Source organism: Phalacrocorax carbo, chromosome 8 (assembly GCF_963921805.1).
Source record: "Phalacrocorax carbo chromosome 8, bPhaCar2.1, whole genome shotgun sequence".
Classification (NCBI taxonomy): domain Eukaryota; kingdom Metazoa; phylum Chordata; class Aves; order Suliformes; family Phalacrocoracidae; genus Phalacrocorax; species Phalacrocorax carbo.
In genome coordinates this window covers 41052682-41067554 of record NC_087520.1, presented here as the reverse complement: position 1 = coordinate 41067554, position 14873 = coordinate 41052682, and the positions used below count along the sequence as shown (strand labels likewise).

Below are 14873 nucleotides of genomic sequence, written 5' to 3'. Positions count from 1 at the left end.
AAGAAAACGGAGCACCCTTTCCTTGTAATACTAAAAAATATACATACACCCAATCCTAAAACTGAGAGGGAGCAGACAACTTTCAAGGGTAGTAAGCATGGCAGATTTTAGCCAGAATGTAACTGATCCTTTTTGACTCCCTGGAACTAATCAGATAATCATTTGAATTATTGCATCTAACAAGACATCTAGCAAGACACGGTCATCTTGTCTTGCTACAATAACTTGTAATAACAGAAATTAAAGGAGGGAAAAATAAAAAACTAAATTAAAATTTTTGTATAGTGTCTGGTTTTCTGATAAAAAAAGCAAACCTGTCTTCTCACTTTGCTCTTTTCATTGAGAATTGTAAGAAAATTAATGTGCCGTGATTTGGAACAAGGTTTAACCATTCTAGTAAGACTTCACTGCAATAATAAAGACGTCAACTTTTAAATGAGTATAGGTTTTCAGGAGACTGTAACAAAATATACATCTGCTCTGCCTTTTACAGTACAAGGTGTAGCTGTAAAATGAAACATGACTTAGAATGACAAGAAAAGGGATTTCTAAATATAGCTTAATAAAATGCAATGCAACAGTTTTTTCTGAGAGATTAGTCCCTTAGTATAAAGGAACTGCCTCTCAGAGGTAGCTTCTTAAACAGTTTCCGCTGAATATAATACACTGGACTTCCCCTTTTAAAGTAGCTCTTTCTTCCAAAAACAGAGCGAACGGTGGTTTTAGTCTAACTTAAATCCTAAGTCATAAGCCAAATCTTTAAACTTACTTTAAAACAATACTGTAGCTGAGGATATCTACTTCATCAGAAAAGGTGGAAATAATATAATACTTGATCCATCTAACTGACCACTTCTCTACTGTTTTGGCTACCTGCTCCAGTTTAAGAATAAAGTCACTGAGACCTTCCTAACAGTAAAACACATTTGACCTGCCAAAAGAACTAATGGGAGCCCTTGATATTAGACCTAACCTTTTAAACATTATGAGCCTTCTTATGCTCACCTACAGGTGCCCCCCACCTTCTTACACCCATCACTGCACAACTATTTGAATCAACAACGTTTCTACCCATTCACGCAGCAGAACTCCATAATGACCCTCATCACCCCATTATCTGGGTACCTCTAAACCAGCCGGGTATGAGCGACGAGACACCCTTGTGTGCAACAGAAGCATTACTGCTCTTCTGCTGAAGAGTTATTGAAGCCTGAAGTAGAAAGGTCTAGCATCACTTACACGATTCGATGAGTAATCACAGAAACATACCATAAGCTCTAGTTTAGACACAGACACCAATACATGACTCCCTTTGATTGTAGGCACTACAGGAGGTAAACTTTGATGGTGTCTTGTACCACATGCAGAATTGCGACCATTTGTTACTGTTTGTGTAAGAATATTTTTGATACTGTTTTTTATTGAAAAGCCTGACTGATTTGGACTAATAAGTCAGACTCACTGCAAAAGTGAACATGGACACGGAAGAAAAACCCTACTTAATCTATCAAAAAAACTGTATATTTAATTTTACTTCATTACAGTAATTCAGAGTTTCAGAAACAGCCCCTTCTTACCTGAAGATCAGTCTACAACTCTTAACTCTCTGTGTAATAACACACAAAAGGAAGAGACGAAAAACTGTAATAAAGGCAGAGCATAAACGTACAGGCTAGCAAAGAACATCTTGGATAAGCACTGGTGAATCCATAATCTGTTATAACTTCACCCCTGTGACACAGCTTCCAGGCACACAAGGTCAACCGAGAAGTGCAATCCGAAGTTTGACTCCAGTCAATTTCTAAGTTTTCCCACTTGCACTGGGCACTGCAAAAGGGTTGCCACATCCTCTGCTCTAGCTCTGCCTTTGGATCCATTTAGGATGTTACCTCACCTGAGCAGGCACCGCCTCAGCACAGCACCAATATGGATATCCACCAGCAACACCAGTTCAGTACCACAGAGCTAATAATTAACAACGACCAACGCACGGCTCTTTGCGCAGAGCTCTGCGACGCAGCTGCTGCCCTCGGAGTCCTGCGGTCTGGCCAAGAGCGGGGAGGGGAACCGCAGCAAGACGGTTGCCCACCTGCCACGGCCCGGCGGGGACCGAAGCCCTGGCCCCAGGCCGGGGCCCTCAGCCCTGGGCAGAGCCGTGCACGGCGCGGGGCTGCTGTCAGGCACACGCCGACACTGCCAAGATTTCCTTCCTTCTTCTTCGGCAGGCTGGCCTGCGGCGGAGGAGGGCCGGCCACAAGGTGCGGGGTGGGAGGGTTCCCTCAGGGACCCCCGGGCTCCCTGCTCCCCGTCAGGCCAGGCACCCCCCACCCCCCGGCACGGCCCTCCCTCACACCCCGCCGCCCCTCTCACCGAGCCCGCTCACGCTGCCAGCCCTCGCCTCCCCTCACAAGACCCTCCCTCACGCCCGCCGCCCCCGCAGGACGCGGCCGCCCCGCCCCGGCCCTGCGGCACCTGCTGCCCACGGGGGCCCGAGCGGAGCCGGCCCGGGGCCGCGGCCGCCCCTCACCGCCGCGGGGAGGGGAGCGTCCCGCCGCCGGGCTGCCCCGCGCCCCCGGGGACGCCCTCACCTGCGGAGCGGCGGGGAGTTGCCTCCCGCGGCGACGCCGTGCCGGCGGCTGCTGGTGCCGGTGCCGGAGCTCCCCGCGTGTCGCCGCGCCTCTCCGGGGTTCCCACTTCTGCTTCTGCCGTTACCGGGAAGGGGCGGCGTCACATGACCCCCCCCCCCCCCCCGCGGCCACCTACTGGAGCGCGGAGCCAGCCGGGCCGCGCCGGCGGTTGCTGGCGCGGGCTCCTCTCAGCCCGCCGCCGGTCGCCCGGCTTCCCGCCCGCCCCGGGGGCTCTCCCCTGCCGCCCTGAGCGGGGCAGCCGCGCCGGGACCCTTCGGGACTCTTCGCCCCCGTCCCTCCACTTTCCCCGGGGCCGGTTCGAGGCGAGCTCCCTGCTGCCACCGTCCCCTCAGGGCCCGGGCGCGGCCGCGTTCCCCCGTCCCCCTCAGCCATCCCGAGGCGGGAAGGAGAGGCGCGGTGTGTCCCCTCTTGCCAGGGCCGGCGGTTCGGCTGCTGTCCAGCCATCTGAGGTTGATACGTTCCCCTGCTCGTCTGAAGGGGAGCTTTCGGTAGTTTGGCTGAGAATCGCTAAATTATTGAGCAGCGCCTTGAAAAAGTTTAGGAAAAGGATTTAAAACTTTACTGTCACTGGGGTTATATTTTCAAGTTAAAATTTACTTAATGGGATCCACTGCAAAGCTCATTATATCACAACCACCTCAGCTTACAATCGGCAATAGTAAAAATATTTCCCAGTTTGGAATTCGGAAGAGTAATGATAGGACATGACATGCTGTTTTCAGGTCAAGCCCAGATACAGCCATGAAATCTGAGGTAACGGTTGTGTCCCAGACCTATTTGATAAAGCTGGAAAAAAATTCCTACGTCCATAGGCGGAATATCAAAGTCATGACAGAGAAAAAGTCATGCCAGTTCAGACGACTACAAAACAAATACCCAGAAACCGAAGCTAGGGACGGTAAGGTGTCTGCAAGGGACAGGTTTTCCCCATGCAGAGGAAGCCCTTTGCCATTTCTGCACGGGCCGCTCCACGTTACAGCAGCAGAACCCATGTTCCAAATGCCGGTTTCCAAACACTGAGGTTAGGTCTGGCAGACATAGTTCTTCATCTCCCCTCCTTCCAACACTGGTAGCTGGCACAAAGGAATGAAAAGGACTTGTCTTCTCACAGACTAGAATCTAGTCTAATCTATTGAGATGAAAAAAAGTTTTCCATTATTTCAGGGAGCTTTATAAATGGTTGAACAGTAGTCGCACATTATTTTCGATTAATACTTCCACCCTATACATGCAGAAACTACTGAAACAGAATGATATATGGAATGAGGTAGTGACAAGAAGTACTGCAACAAACACCAACAGCAATACTACCTATGTGCTTAGGTCAGCAAGAGAAGAGAATGTCGATTGTATCCAGCAAAAGTTGCAGGAGCGATCTGGGAAACTCTTCCCAAAAGCAAACTAACAAGCCTTTATCATAGCTAAAAACATCAGAGGATTTCAAATGAGTATGACTTGTCAGGAACAGAATTGAAGAGAGCATTCAAAATACACCACCACAAAAGGAAAACCACCCAAAACCCGATACCTGTGAAAGGTGTGGATCATTTTAAATGCAAAATAAAAAGATGACCATCACAATCTTGTCATTGTTCACTATTTCGTGAACCATCTTGCTAAAGACTCTTATTTTTCCAGATGCCAAGCCTGGTAAAAGTTTCCGTCTTCATAACATATGTGATGCAGTTACAAATTCACAGAACATCATCCTGCAGGAGGCATGATACTAAAAGAATGAGAATAGCAGAACACGTATCAATCACACTGAAGTGTCTCTCCCATACTTTCTTTTTAGCTCCTCACCATTAAAACCTTCTATGGTTCATGTTGAAGCTGCCTCTGAAATTACATGAACAGTGGCAGAATGCTAGTGCCAAGTGGCCAACATCCCCAGCTGCAAAAGCTGAATACCAAAACATTCACATGGGCGAAGCCACAAGGCACACACCGCAGAGAGCCAAAGGATGCAGGTGGTCCCGGGCATTTTACAAGCAGGAGATAACAGTATTGTCTGAACCGCAGCTCTCAGAGCCAGGATTCATCTGGGTATGTTGATAGTGAATCTAAGTTTCAGCAAATAGCCCCAGCAGCCCCTCCTGGTTCTGCTTCACTAGACCAGGAACCAACAGTCTCCTCACCAGCCATACAGCATAGCTTCAGCACAGGAACCACCCTTGAACAAACCGCAAGCTGCACAGGCACGGAGTTGACCATCTTTATGATACTCAGAGACTTTGCTGCAGAAGTTAAGCACTGCTGACTGCTTAAGTATAACAGGCTTTGGTTTAGACATACTTCAGCGTGGTTGTGCTGTAGTGGTTGCCCTGGAAGGAAGACTAAAACCTACAAACTCCCAACTTTTCTTGCACAACCTCACACTTACCTGATAGAACTCTCTCTCTTAAAGCTGAAGAGTCATTACAGAGTCAAAGAAAATATGTATGTGAAAGAAAATCATAGCTGCAGTGGGGGTGATAGCATTGAATTCTGTAAATTGCTGTAACAAATTCTCAGCCATATAGATGGAGTAGCATTCCTTAAAAACAAACCAATAAAACAATAACTTTTTGGAACACCAGCTGTTACTCATCACATCCGCTGCACCAGAAGTAAGAGCACTCAGACACCCCCACAATCACAACAGAAGATTCAAGTTACTGTCAGAATCAGCAACTCTGCCATCCAACTTTCGAACCTCAAAAATGGAACATTCCAGGCAGACAACAGAATTTCCTGTAAAGAATATGGGCCTCACAGTCACAGATAATTATCAGGTGATATGTTCCATCCTTCTTTTTTGTAGCAAAAAAGCCTTGATACATGTGCTGAGGAGAGGTGTGGATAGTTAGTTCTCTGAGTTGAAGAATCTGGCCCTAGCAAAGCCTGTGTAAAGAGGAGAAGGTTAGCCACTAGAATAAAATCTTCCTTCTTTTTCCCTTTTTTCTTTCTCTTTTTCAGTTTAACTTTCTTCTTATAATTTTAAAAGGCTCTTTGAATTGTTAAAAAAATATATAATCACAATTCATACTATAAGATCTAAAAGGAGAGTTTTTCAGCTGGGAGTACATTTTTACATTTCAGTCATAATCCCTCAAAAGTGGAATTTATAGGGTTGACACCAACACTTTCTTAATTACAGCATTGGAAACTTCAACCCTGTCTTATTGTCGTATTTGGTGTTGATTACTTCTGAAGAATAAAGCAAGGCATGAAAGAGAATCACAGGACTGGCTAGGCGTCGTCATGGGTATAATAAACAATGGTCACTAAACTAGTGCCACTTCCTCACAGGAGCTACAAAGAAAATATATCTTTTGTGTAGAAGGTAAAGTTGAACAGCTTTATTCCATCAACTGTAAGGAATGTTAAAGAGTCATGAGGTAGGAGGAACAAATATTTTACAGACTGTCACTGACAGTCTATCTAACCTAAGTATTTTCTACACCATCATAGCATTTGCATTCCTTAGCAGAATGTACATTAGCTCAGCTAAATTTTCTGGTTAGAGCTGCAAAACCTATGTGGAGAAGTTTTACAGAGAAAAGTTCATTTTCAAGCTTTTCTTTTACAAACTTTTCATCTGCAGGACTCCCAAGCAGATTTTACACTCGTCATCAAGAGAACTTGCACACCACCATCTCAGGATTAGGTGTCAATCCAGTTTCCTAGCAAGCAAGTGCCAATTTGTGAGGGAGAAGTCTGCGATCATTCAGGACTAGCTGAAGACAGTTCCTCTAAGTGGAGTGGTATTACCTCTGCAGAACTGTTCACTGCTCCTTGGATGGATTTATGAGCAAGCACTTGCACCCATGTCCACACTGCTGGGATGTTTGACTGCTGGGATTCTCAGGGCCACTGAATGCAAAGGATATGTTGCTTTTTTATACCTTTTATTCCAAAACTCATTCATTTTGCCAAAGCTTTTCCCTTGCCAAAGAAAACGAAATTGCTTATGTACAGGACATAGTAATGAAGGCTAGTCCTAGACCTGAGGTTGCTTGCTGTGGCCCAGCTGCCCTATTCCAGAGCTGAGATGGCAGCAACTGCTGCAGTCTGGAGGGAGGAGGGGAAGGAGTGCCTTCCAGCAACTGCTGTCGCTGGCAGAGCAGTCCTGTACCATCCCAGCTCATCATGGAAATGGCTTCAGCTATGCTGGGAAGTGTTCTTTGGGTTTTAATGATCACCTTTAGTATCTCAAAGGACCTTTGCAGCATAAAGCTGACCTTTGAGAATATTGTCCAGCTGTAGCAGCACAACTCAATGAACGAACTTTATAGGGGACCCACCTTCAAACGCAATCACACCGTGTGACGGGTCCAACACCCTCAGCACATCTTCTCAGCAGGACGGAGTTCAGACTCCTTGCAGAGTGTGTTTCATGTAAAAAGTGTTCTAGTATATACTTGGCTCCATTCTTACCAGAATTTCATTTTAATCTTGGTAAATTATTGTCACTTAATCATAATATTTATAGTAAATATTGATTTAAAGTGAACTACTTAGGTCATTAGCAGAAAAGCTGACATGAAGGAAGGGAGGTTGTACTTTTAAGTGGCTGGCCTGCTGCCTGCTTCAGTGTTTGTCTGAGTCCTAAAACATTCAGCTGCTTCTCATTTCAGTCACCCTGCCCGCTGTTATTTACAAGCACTACAATTAAAAAAACTTCTGAGGAGTTACTGCCTTCTGTCCTCATACACACAATACAGTACTATCCCTTAGCAATTCTTTAGCCATTTTAATTTGTAGATTTCAAAACAATTTTAAAAAGAAAGGAACTAATTATTTCACATTTTCAAATGAATCAAGGCCCAGAGAGCAAGAAGGTTTGCCAGAGATCTCACAGCAGTGGCACGCCTTGGTCAGAACACGTCTTCCAGGTTTTATACCAGTGTCCTGACTTAGAAATGGTATTTCCTCATAGCAAAGCTAGCTATGCCAGAAGAAAACTTATCATTTGTCAGAATCACATTTTTTGAAGTTTCGGTTGAGCAGAAGCTCTGCTGTGTGATTTGGGATGATGTATAAAAACCTGAAAATATATGTGAGGACATTTGCACTAAGTTTTAAAGCATGGAGGGTTTCATACACACGCTAACTAATTGGCTCTTTACTCAGTGTCTTGGGCCAGCTTTGCTGGCTGCACAAATACCAGTATATTTAAAGGGCCTGCAATCACACCTTCAGATTAAAAGTGAAATGCTACAGCCACTGCATCAACAGTGATAAAATGCCAGCAGCTCATTACCAGTACCAGTGAGAAATTCAATGTTAGCAAGGCCTGAGCAGAACAGGAAAACTGCAGGAGGGTCTGCAGGGAACCAGGTAAACTTTCTCCTGTGCTTTTTAAGCCAATAAATTGAAAATCTTTCATAGAAACAATGTGATTGCGGGTGAGCAGCACCAGAAAATAAAATACAGGGGCATTTGACAATAGTTTTGAATGAAGTGAGTTGCAGCTCCACAAGAAAAAAGTCCAGATCTTCCCTTTAGTTTCCCTCCAGCCTTTCATTTCTTTCCTACTACAGAGTAGCACCACAGGTGAGTTTAAGAGAGAAAAGTGCTCTGTTATCATCTGCTTTAGCCTCCTGTTCTCACTCATTATCCCTGTAAGCCCTGAGAGGCACAAAGAAGGATAACTTAAGGCAGGCTGGGCATGGCAATGAGTGAGGCTAAACTGGAGCGTTTAGCCGCTGCTCTGAACTCGTCACAGGGAGCCATGGTGGATCTTACGGTGTGCTGCACTGACAGGAAGAACACACACTGAGCACTGCTGCAACGTGCTTTCACACTGGTCATTTCCCATTTTCCTCCTGTTCTGCTGAAGCCTTCTTAACATTGAATTTGCTACTGCTGGTGGAAGATCTTCTGGGACCATTAAACAGACATAGCCTGGGTCTTTCTCTACTTTATACATGGCTGACTGCAGGGATTTATTATTGTCAAAGGCCTTCCCTCAGGGCGCACAGGAAGGGAGGAGAAGTTCCTTGCATCTGTGCTCACTCATGCAAAGATCAGCTTTAGTCCGTCACATGCTACAACAGAAAAGTTTAGAAAAGCCCTCTAGCTAATCAAAGCACTAATATGAGCTGAGAATGGAGAGAGTGCACTGGTCCTAATACGGATAAGCACATAATCGTGTGAAAACATGTCAAAAATCTCACTGAAATCAAAATAAGATTGAAAAATTAATTATGTATTTGAGCGATGTCTTCTGAATAGGGAATGAGAGACACTGTTCTGGGATATGCATTGCAGACGCGTGTGCCTTGGAAGGGCGGCCATCTGGTGTATCTCTAGGATCAGCATATTTGTATAGAATGCAAATCATTATTGCAACTCCTGTTATCTTTATGCACTGTAGTCATAACTGAATGAGTCACGTAAAAGGGTCAAAACCTTCTGTTCTAATTTTTATGATAAGCATCTTTTTAACATACAGTGTTAGAGACCCTGTGCGTCAACGGATCGAGGTAGGAGTTGGTGTTGGGTAAGTACAGCAGACCTTGGAACAGACACCCAGTCTTATTAACATATTTGTTAACAATTTAAAAGAGGGAATAAATGAAGGGGGAGAAATTTTAAATATGTATATATAAACAGATATATTAATCTACCTAAGATAAAATCCTCAATAAATTAGAAATGTGGGATAGGCTGCTTAAATCTTCTAGTCTCAGACTGCCGTCTAGCTTGCAGAACAAATCAGAGTAGCTGTGTTAGAGTCTGTTGGGTACTCTGCTCCGGTGCTGGCAGGACACTGCAACCTGTGCAAACTCACTGAGGCCTGTGGTCTGTAGTAGCAGTCTTCTGAGTACCGTGCAGAGTAAATTTAACTTTGCAGCTTCAGAAGAAACTCTCTTGGCAAAGGACCATTTTTCAGAAATTCCAGGAGATACCAACCACCATGTGACACGCTCTATTCCTCAAATATACGTTGTCATATGCAGGTACAGTCATATTATTTCACTTATCGTATTAAAAAACATATATAAGAAGCCTTTTGCATCTCTCAACAGCTTTTACTTGTGCTACAAAATTCAGAAACTTTGCAATATGTTTGTAAATACCAGCTATCAACACCATCTCAATCAGTGATAATTGACTGAAAATCTGAACTTAAAGCCTACATGAGCTGTTTTAAAGACAAACATTAAACCTAAACTTTAGAAAAACAGGAAAAAACCAACCAACTTCCTTTCAAAGGAAAATGTCTAACATTCATCCCATTTAACAGGAGACAATGTCTAGATTGAAGAAAGAACTAGGAATGTGAATTTGCAAATGCTTGTTTAGCCCGATCTCCAAATTAGAATGAATTAAAAATAGCTCAGTTATCTTCCACTGAGCATCTAGGCCTTATTTGTGTGTTTTCCTAATGATGTTAAAAATTTCACACACACACAAATTGTTTCCACCACCTTTTTTCAGACTGGACCAGTAGTTTTAAGATACCATTCCATCTTTCAAAGAAAATTTTTAAATTTGCTTTATGATTAAGAAGTCCTTTTACTCTGGAGCTAAGCTACAGAATACTTTATTTTACAGGAGAAAAGACAAATGCTAGAACACAGAAGGCTCTGCCAGGTAATTTAAACCCAACTGTCTTCTCTTCAGAACTTTTCTCCCTCACATCAGGAATTATTTAACCCCATTTCTGCAAAGGATAGCTGCCCTGCTGAGTTTCAAAGGCAGCAATACAGAGCTTACCTTTAATCCTGTGCAGAATAATGAATGATATACTGCTGAGATTAGCAAGTCGGTGTCAAACGGAGGTTTCTTCCTCTTTGTACTCTGATTCCACCTGGGAAAAAGCACACTGTTAAGACCCCTTAAGCATACAAATCTCTAATCAAGTTTTCAGCAGCCTGGGCCTTTTAGTTAGATTAAAATTAAAAAAAAAAAAAAAAGCTAAAAAGCTATCACCTTTGATGGCACTCTCTTCTCCTTCACAAGGACAGATTTTGTTATGGCTGTTGTTAACAGGGGCAGGAAAAAAAGGAAGTCATAAGAAAGAAAGTGGAACACTAATTCTGAAATATGTCACCTCCAACCAGCAAGACTCTCCTCTTCTACTGTCTTCATGGGCTGAGCTCTTTTCATGCTGTGTCACTTGCATCAGGCATTAATAATGCCCCCACCTGAAATCAATGCAACAATTGTTACAATTTCTGGTTTGTCTTAGGCAAATTTTGAAATCTTTGCTTTCTGGTTTCTAAACCTTTGGGATGCCCTCTCTTCCTGTTTTTGAATTTTCGCTGTAACCAAGAGAGTTCATAATCTACTTTTTTACCAAACACCAAGAGTCTCATGGACTCTGCCGATTCCAGCAGCTGGGCTTTAAGGAAAACATCTAATATCTTTAATCCTTAGGAAAAAAAAAACCATTATAATTGAAAGCACTTATTTCTGTTTTGAGATATGTATTTGTAATATATGTATCTGCAGCCTGCGTTCAGCCACGTGCTGTCAGGACAAAAATGGCTTACACGTGGAACCAAGGATGTAAAATGTAGACCAGAAGACAACTTTTTGTTTATTACCCTGAAGGGAAATAGATTAAAAGAAGGTTCCCTTTGTCAACAACTGATAGTTTGCACCGATTTTATTTTTTATTTTAAAAATAATGAAAATGTTGAAGCTGAATAATACCAGTTTTCTATTGATGTATACTTAACTTGTAATTTATAAATAGATCTATAGATAAATCTATCTGTAAATAATTTTCATTTTTAACAGATTAAAACAAAATCCAAATATTTATATCAAAACTGAGTTCAAATATGGCAAAACGGAGTTCATTTTTTGAGGTATTTTATGAAAAAAAGAAAAAAAAAAAGGCATCATTTGACCAAAAAGAAAACATACAAAACTTAAAAAAAAGAAAAAAAAAAACCCAACAACCATGCAGAAATATAACTGATATAACTGGAGATGTGGTTCCTTATAGGACCACTAAAGAAAAGTAAGAAAAACCTGCTGCCTGTACATGACAGGCAGCAGCTTCTGCTGGTCTGGCAGCACAGATGGAGGTAACATGCAGCGCTGCTGACTTGATGACAGAAGTCTTCAGCAGGACAAGGAGACCTTGGCTACTCCTGTGGAAGGCAAGACTCACTTACAAGAGCTAAAGTTGCTTTTTGATGATTTCTGTTGCGTAACAATAGCCAGACTTTAGCACTTGGCATTGTGATAGCAGTATTGTTGCAGAAAGGGTATATTTTGGTTAAAAAAAGCCAAACTGAAAAAGCAGCGAAAGAAAAATCCTTGCTAATACAGAAAGAGAAAAACAAAAGGTTTTCATCCTCCTCATACAGCAGACGTCGGCAAGGGACTTTGATGTGAGGGAGGAGACCAGTCAACAGAATCAGAAAAGACCAGAGCTGGAGAAGCGGATGTCTCAAACCCTTCTCATCATGCATCACAGGCATGCTCTGCTCTGTCTTTAGCTTACCTTCTTGTGAAGGCAGCTTGCTACCCCCAGAAGATGAGAGATAAAGTCAATGGAAAGCAAGGTATTGCCAGACAGCGGCTAATTTTAAAATTTTTTTTTTCAAAGAGAGGAAATAATGTCTGCAGAGCAGCAGTGGTTCATACTGGGTCAGTCAGGAAGTGTGGGGCTGGGCATTTAAAAGAAAGACAGATATTTTAGTTTCATGTTTCTCTCAGAGAACAAAAGCATACACAAAAACTTTTTAGCTAAAAAATGCAAAGTTGAATTCACCTATAATTAGCGAAGTTATCAAGGGATGTCATGTTTCACACTGAAGAATGCCACTTCGAGTAGAATACTTTGCATCTCCGCCTGCGATTATAGAAAAGCAATTATTATAGTTAAAACCAGTGCTCCTTTGGATCATAGCACAGATAATAGCAGAAGACAGGACAGGAAAACAATGAGAGATTATTAACTCTATTCCCACAGGTGAAGATCTGAGGCATAATTGGTTTAAAGCTGAAGTTTCATGTACGTCTTCATCCAGCACTTATAATGCAAAAAGGCAGTCCCTGCCTCTGCTGTCCTTGTCTGCCTCTTGCCATCTCTACCCTGACTTGGCTCATGTAGATAAGAAAGAAGAGGGCTAAGGCATCTGAAAACATGAATCCAAAACTGACATGGTGACTACTGCACGTAATGGAAAAGACAGAATCAGCTGGAGGTATGTCTCTTTAAATTACAAAACAGCTTTTAATTTGGCCTTTCATGATCATTACTTATTTGCAGTAAACCAGCTGATAATCTTTACTGCTGTAAATATTCATGAAAAATTAATGCAACAAAACCATTCGGAAGCTCACAATGGTCCTTGAACAGCATAGTCGGCTGAAATACCTGGAATTCGATCTGTGTGTTACACAGTTTGTTACATCTGTCGTCCAATGAGGAAGCTGAAAAAAAGTGACTGTAATTAAGCAAAGCATTGTGTGTTTTGAAATTTGTTAATGAAAAATCCACCCAGCCGGCAAACGACGATTCTTGTGATGACAAAGAGAAAAGGAAAAATCTATTGTGCCAAGACATCTATGAATACCTTAAAATACGTTAAGACATATCGCAGTTGATTTGAAAAAAAAAAAAATAAAATAGAGTAGGCAGTTTGTCAATGATATACTAAAAAAAAGAGCATTTTGCAAACAGAAAACCAATCACCAAGGTTTGTGAAAACCTCCATGATCATTAAAAAAAAATCTGCAATAATAATATCTGTTGAAATATTCAAGTAGAAAAGTTGAGAGTGGAAATGCTATTTCTTGCTGATATACCTTAAACAAACTTTTTTATATACCTTCAAACATCATGGCTTTACTTATGCATGTGCTGAGAACAAATTTGCTGCCTTCCCAGGTCTGTTCAAAAATGGTGTTTAATCATTCTATCAAAAATCAGGATCAGCTGAAGATAAAACAAGCTGCAAATGCTCCTCAGTGTGTTTGGAGCTCCTACATCATGCTGGTTTAACCATAACTTCTTTTCATTTTTACTGTTCAAAGGAAAGATGTAAGTTTTGTTGATAGGCTGGTTCTACCAGCATAATGAAGATGTTTTCCAATTACTTTTCCCTCAAAGTGGAGAAGACCAGCTGTCTTTCTGGATATGTTTTAGCTGAGAAATGACAGGGAAAAATGGCTGTAGTTCTTGTACAGAAGTGCTGGGTTACTGCAGAAGGAGAAGAAAGCCCAGGCAGGGTGACAGTCCTAGCTGATTTTACAGGAAATGTGTTTTTTTAAGAAATTATGGGCACATTTTTAGCAGCTGATTTGCAACAACTTGTTCAAAACAAAACCCTAAAATTCCAAACACAAGCACTTTTTATCTCTGTAGGGTTTGCTACAGGCCCTTGAGAACACCGGGCATTATAATAAAATAAAGGACGTAACGGAGGCTGTGCTGTGGTTTTGTAGCACCAGGTCACATTTCAAACACTGCTATCTGATGTGCTGCTGCCGTTGTGTGACCACTGCCGAGCCATTTATATTCACATCAGAATGGTGGTGGCTCATTTGCTTGTTCATACCACTATGGGCGGAAGTCAGAGCCGGGCTAAACAAAACTCTTGCAAAGCATCCAGAAGAAACCAGTGAACTCTATGGAAAACAGCTGGCTGTTCACGTTCTTTCCTCATTTGACCTCAAATTGTTTGGACAGCAAATATCTGTGGACAAGGGAAGAGCTATGGATGTCATCCTTCTGGACTTCTGTAAGGCCTTTGACACAGTCGCCAACAGCATTCTTGCCTCTAAACTGGAGCAATATGGTTTTGATGGGTGGACAGTCTGGTGGATAAGGAACTGGCTGGATGGTCGTGTCCAGAGGGTAGTGGTCAATGGCTCAATGACCAGATGGAGACCAGTGATGAGTGGTGTCCCTCAGGGGTCCGTACTGGGACCGGTACTATTAAACATCTTCATCAGTGACATAGACAGTGGGATCGAGGGCACCCTCAGCAAGTTTGCAGATGACACCAAGCTGCGCGGTGCAGTTGAAATGCCAGAAGGACAGGATGTCATCCAGAGAGACCTAGACAGGCTGGAGAAGTAGGCCTGTGAGAACCTCATGAGGTTCACCAAGGCCAAGTGCAAGGTCCTGCACCTGGGTGGGGGCAACCTCCGATATCAATACAGGATCAGGGATGAAGGGATTGAGAGCAGCCCTGTGGAGAGGTACTTGGGGGCACTGGTGGATGAAAAGCTGGACATGAACCAACAATGTGTGCTGGCAGCCCAGGC

At 42.8% G+C, this 14873-nt stretch overlaps 1 protein-coding gene across 1 annotated transcript in view; it reads right to left on the bottom strand.

Annotated features, from left to right (window-relative positions):
• Window positions 1-2733, bottom strand: part of PLCG2 (phospholipase C gamma 2) — a 66655-nt gene extending 63922 nt beyond the window's left edge. The window contains exon 1 of the mRNA XM_064459652.1: window positions 2589-2733. The gene's annotated coding sequence lies outside the window, so the exon portion shown is untranslated. The remainder of the gene's footprint in view (window positions 1-2588) is intronic.
• Between the last annotated feature and the right edge of the window lie 12140 nt (window positions 2734-14873).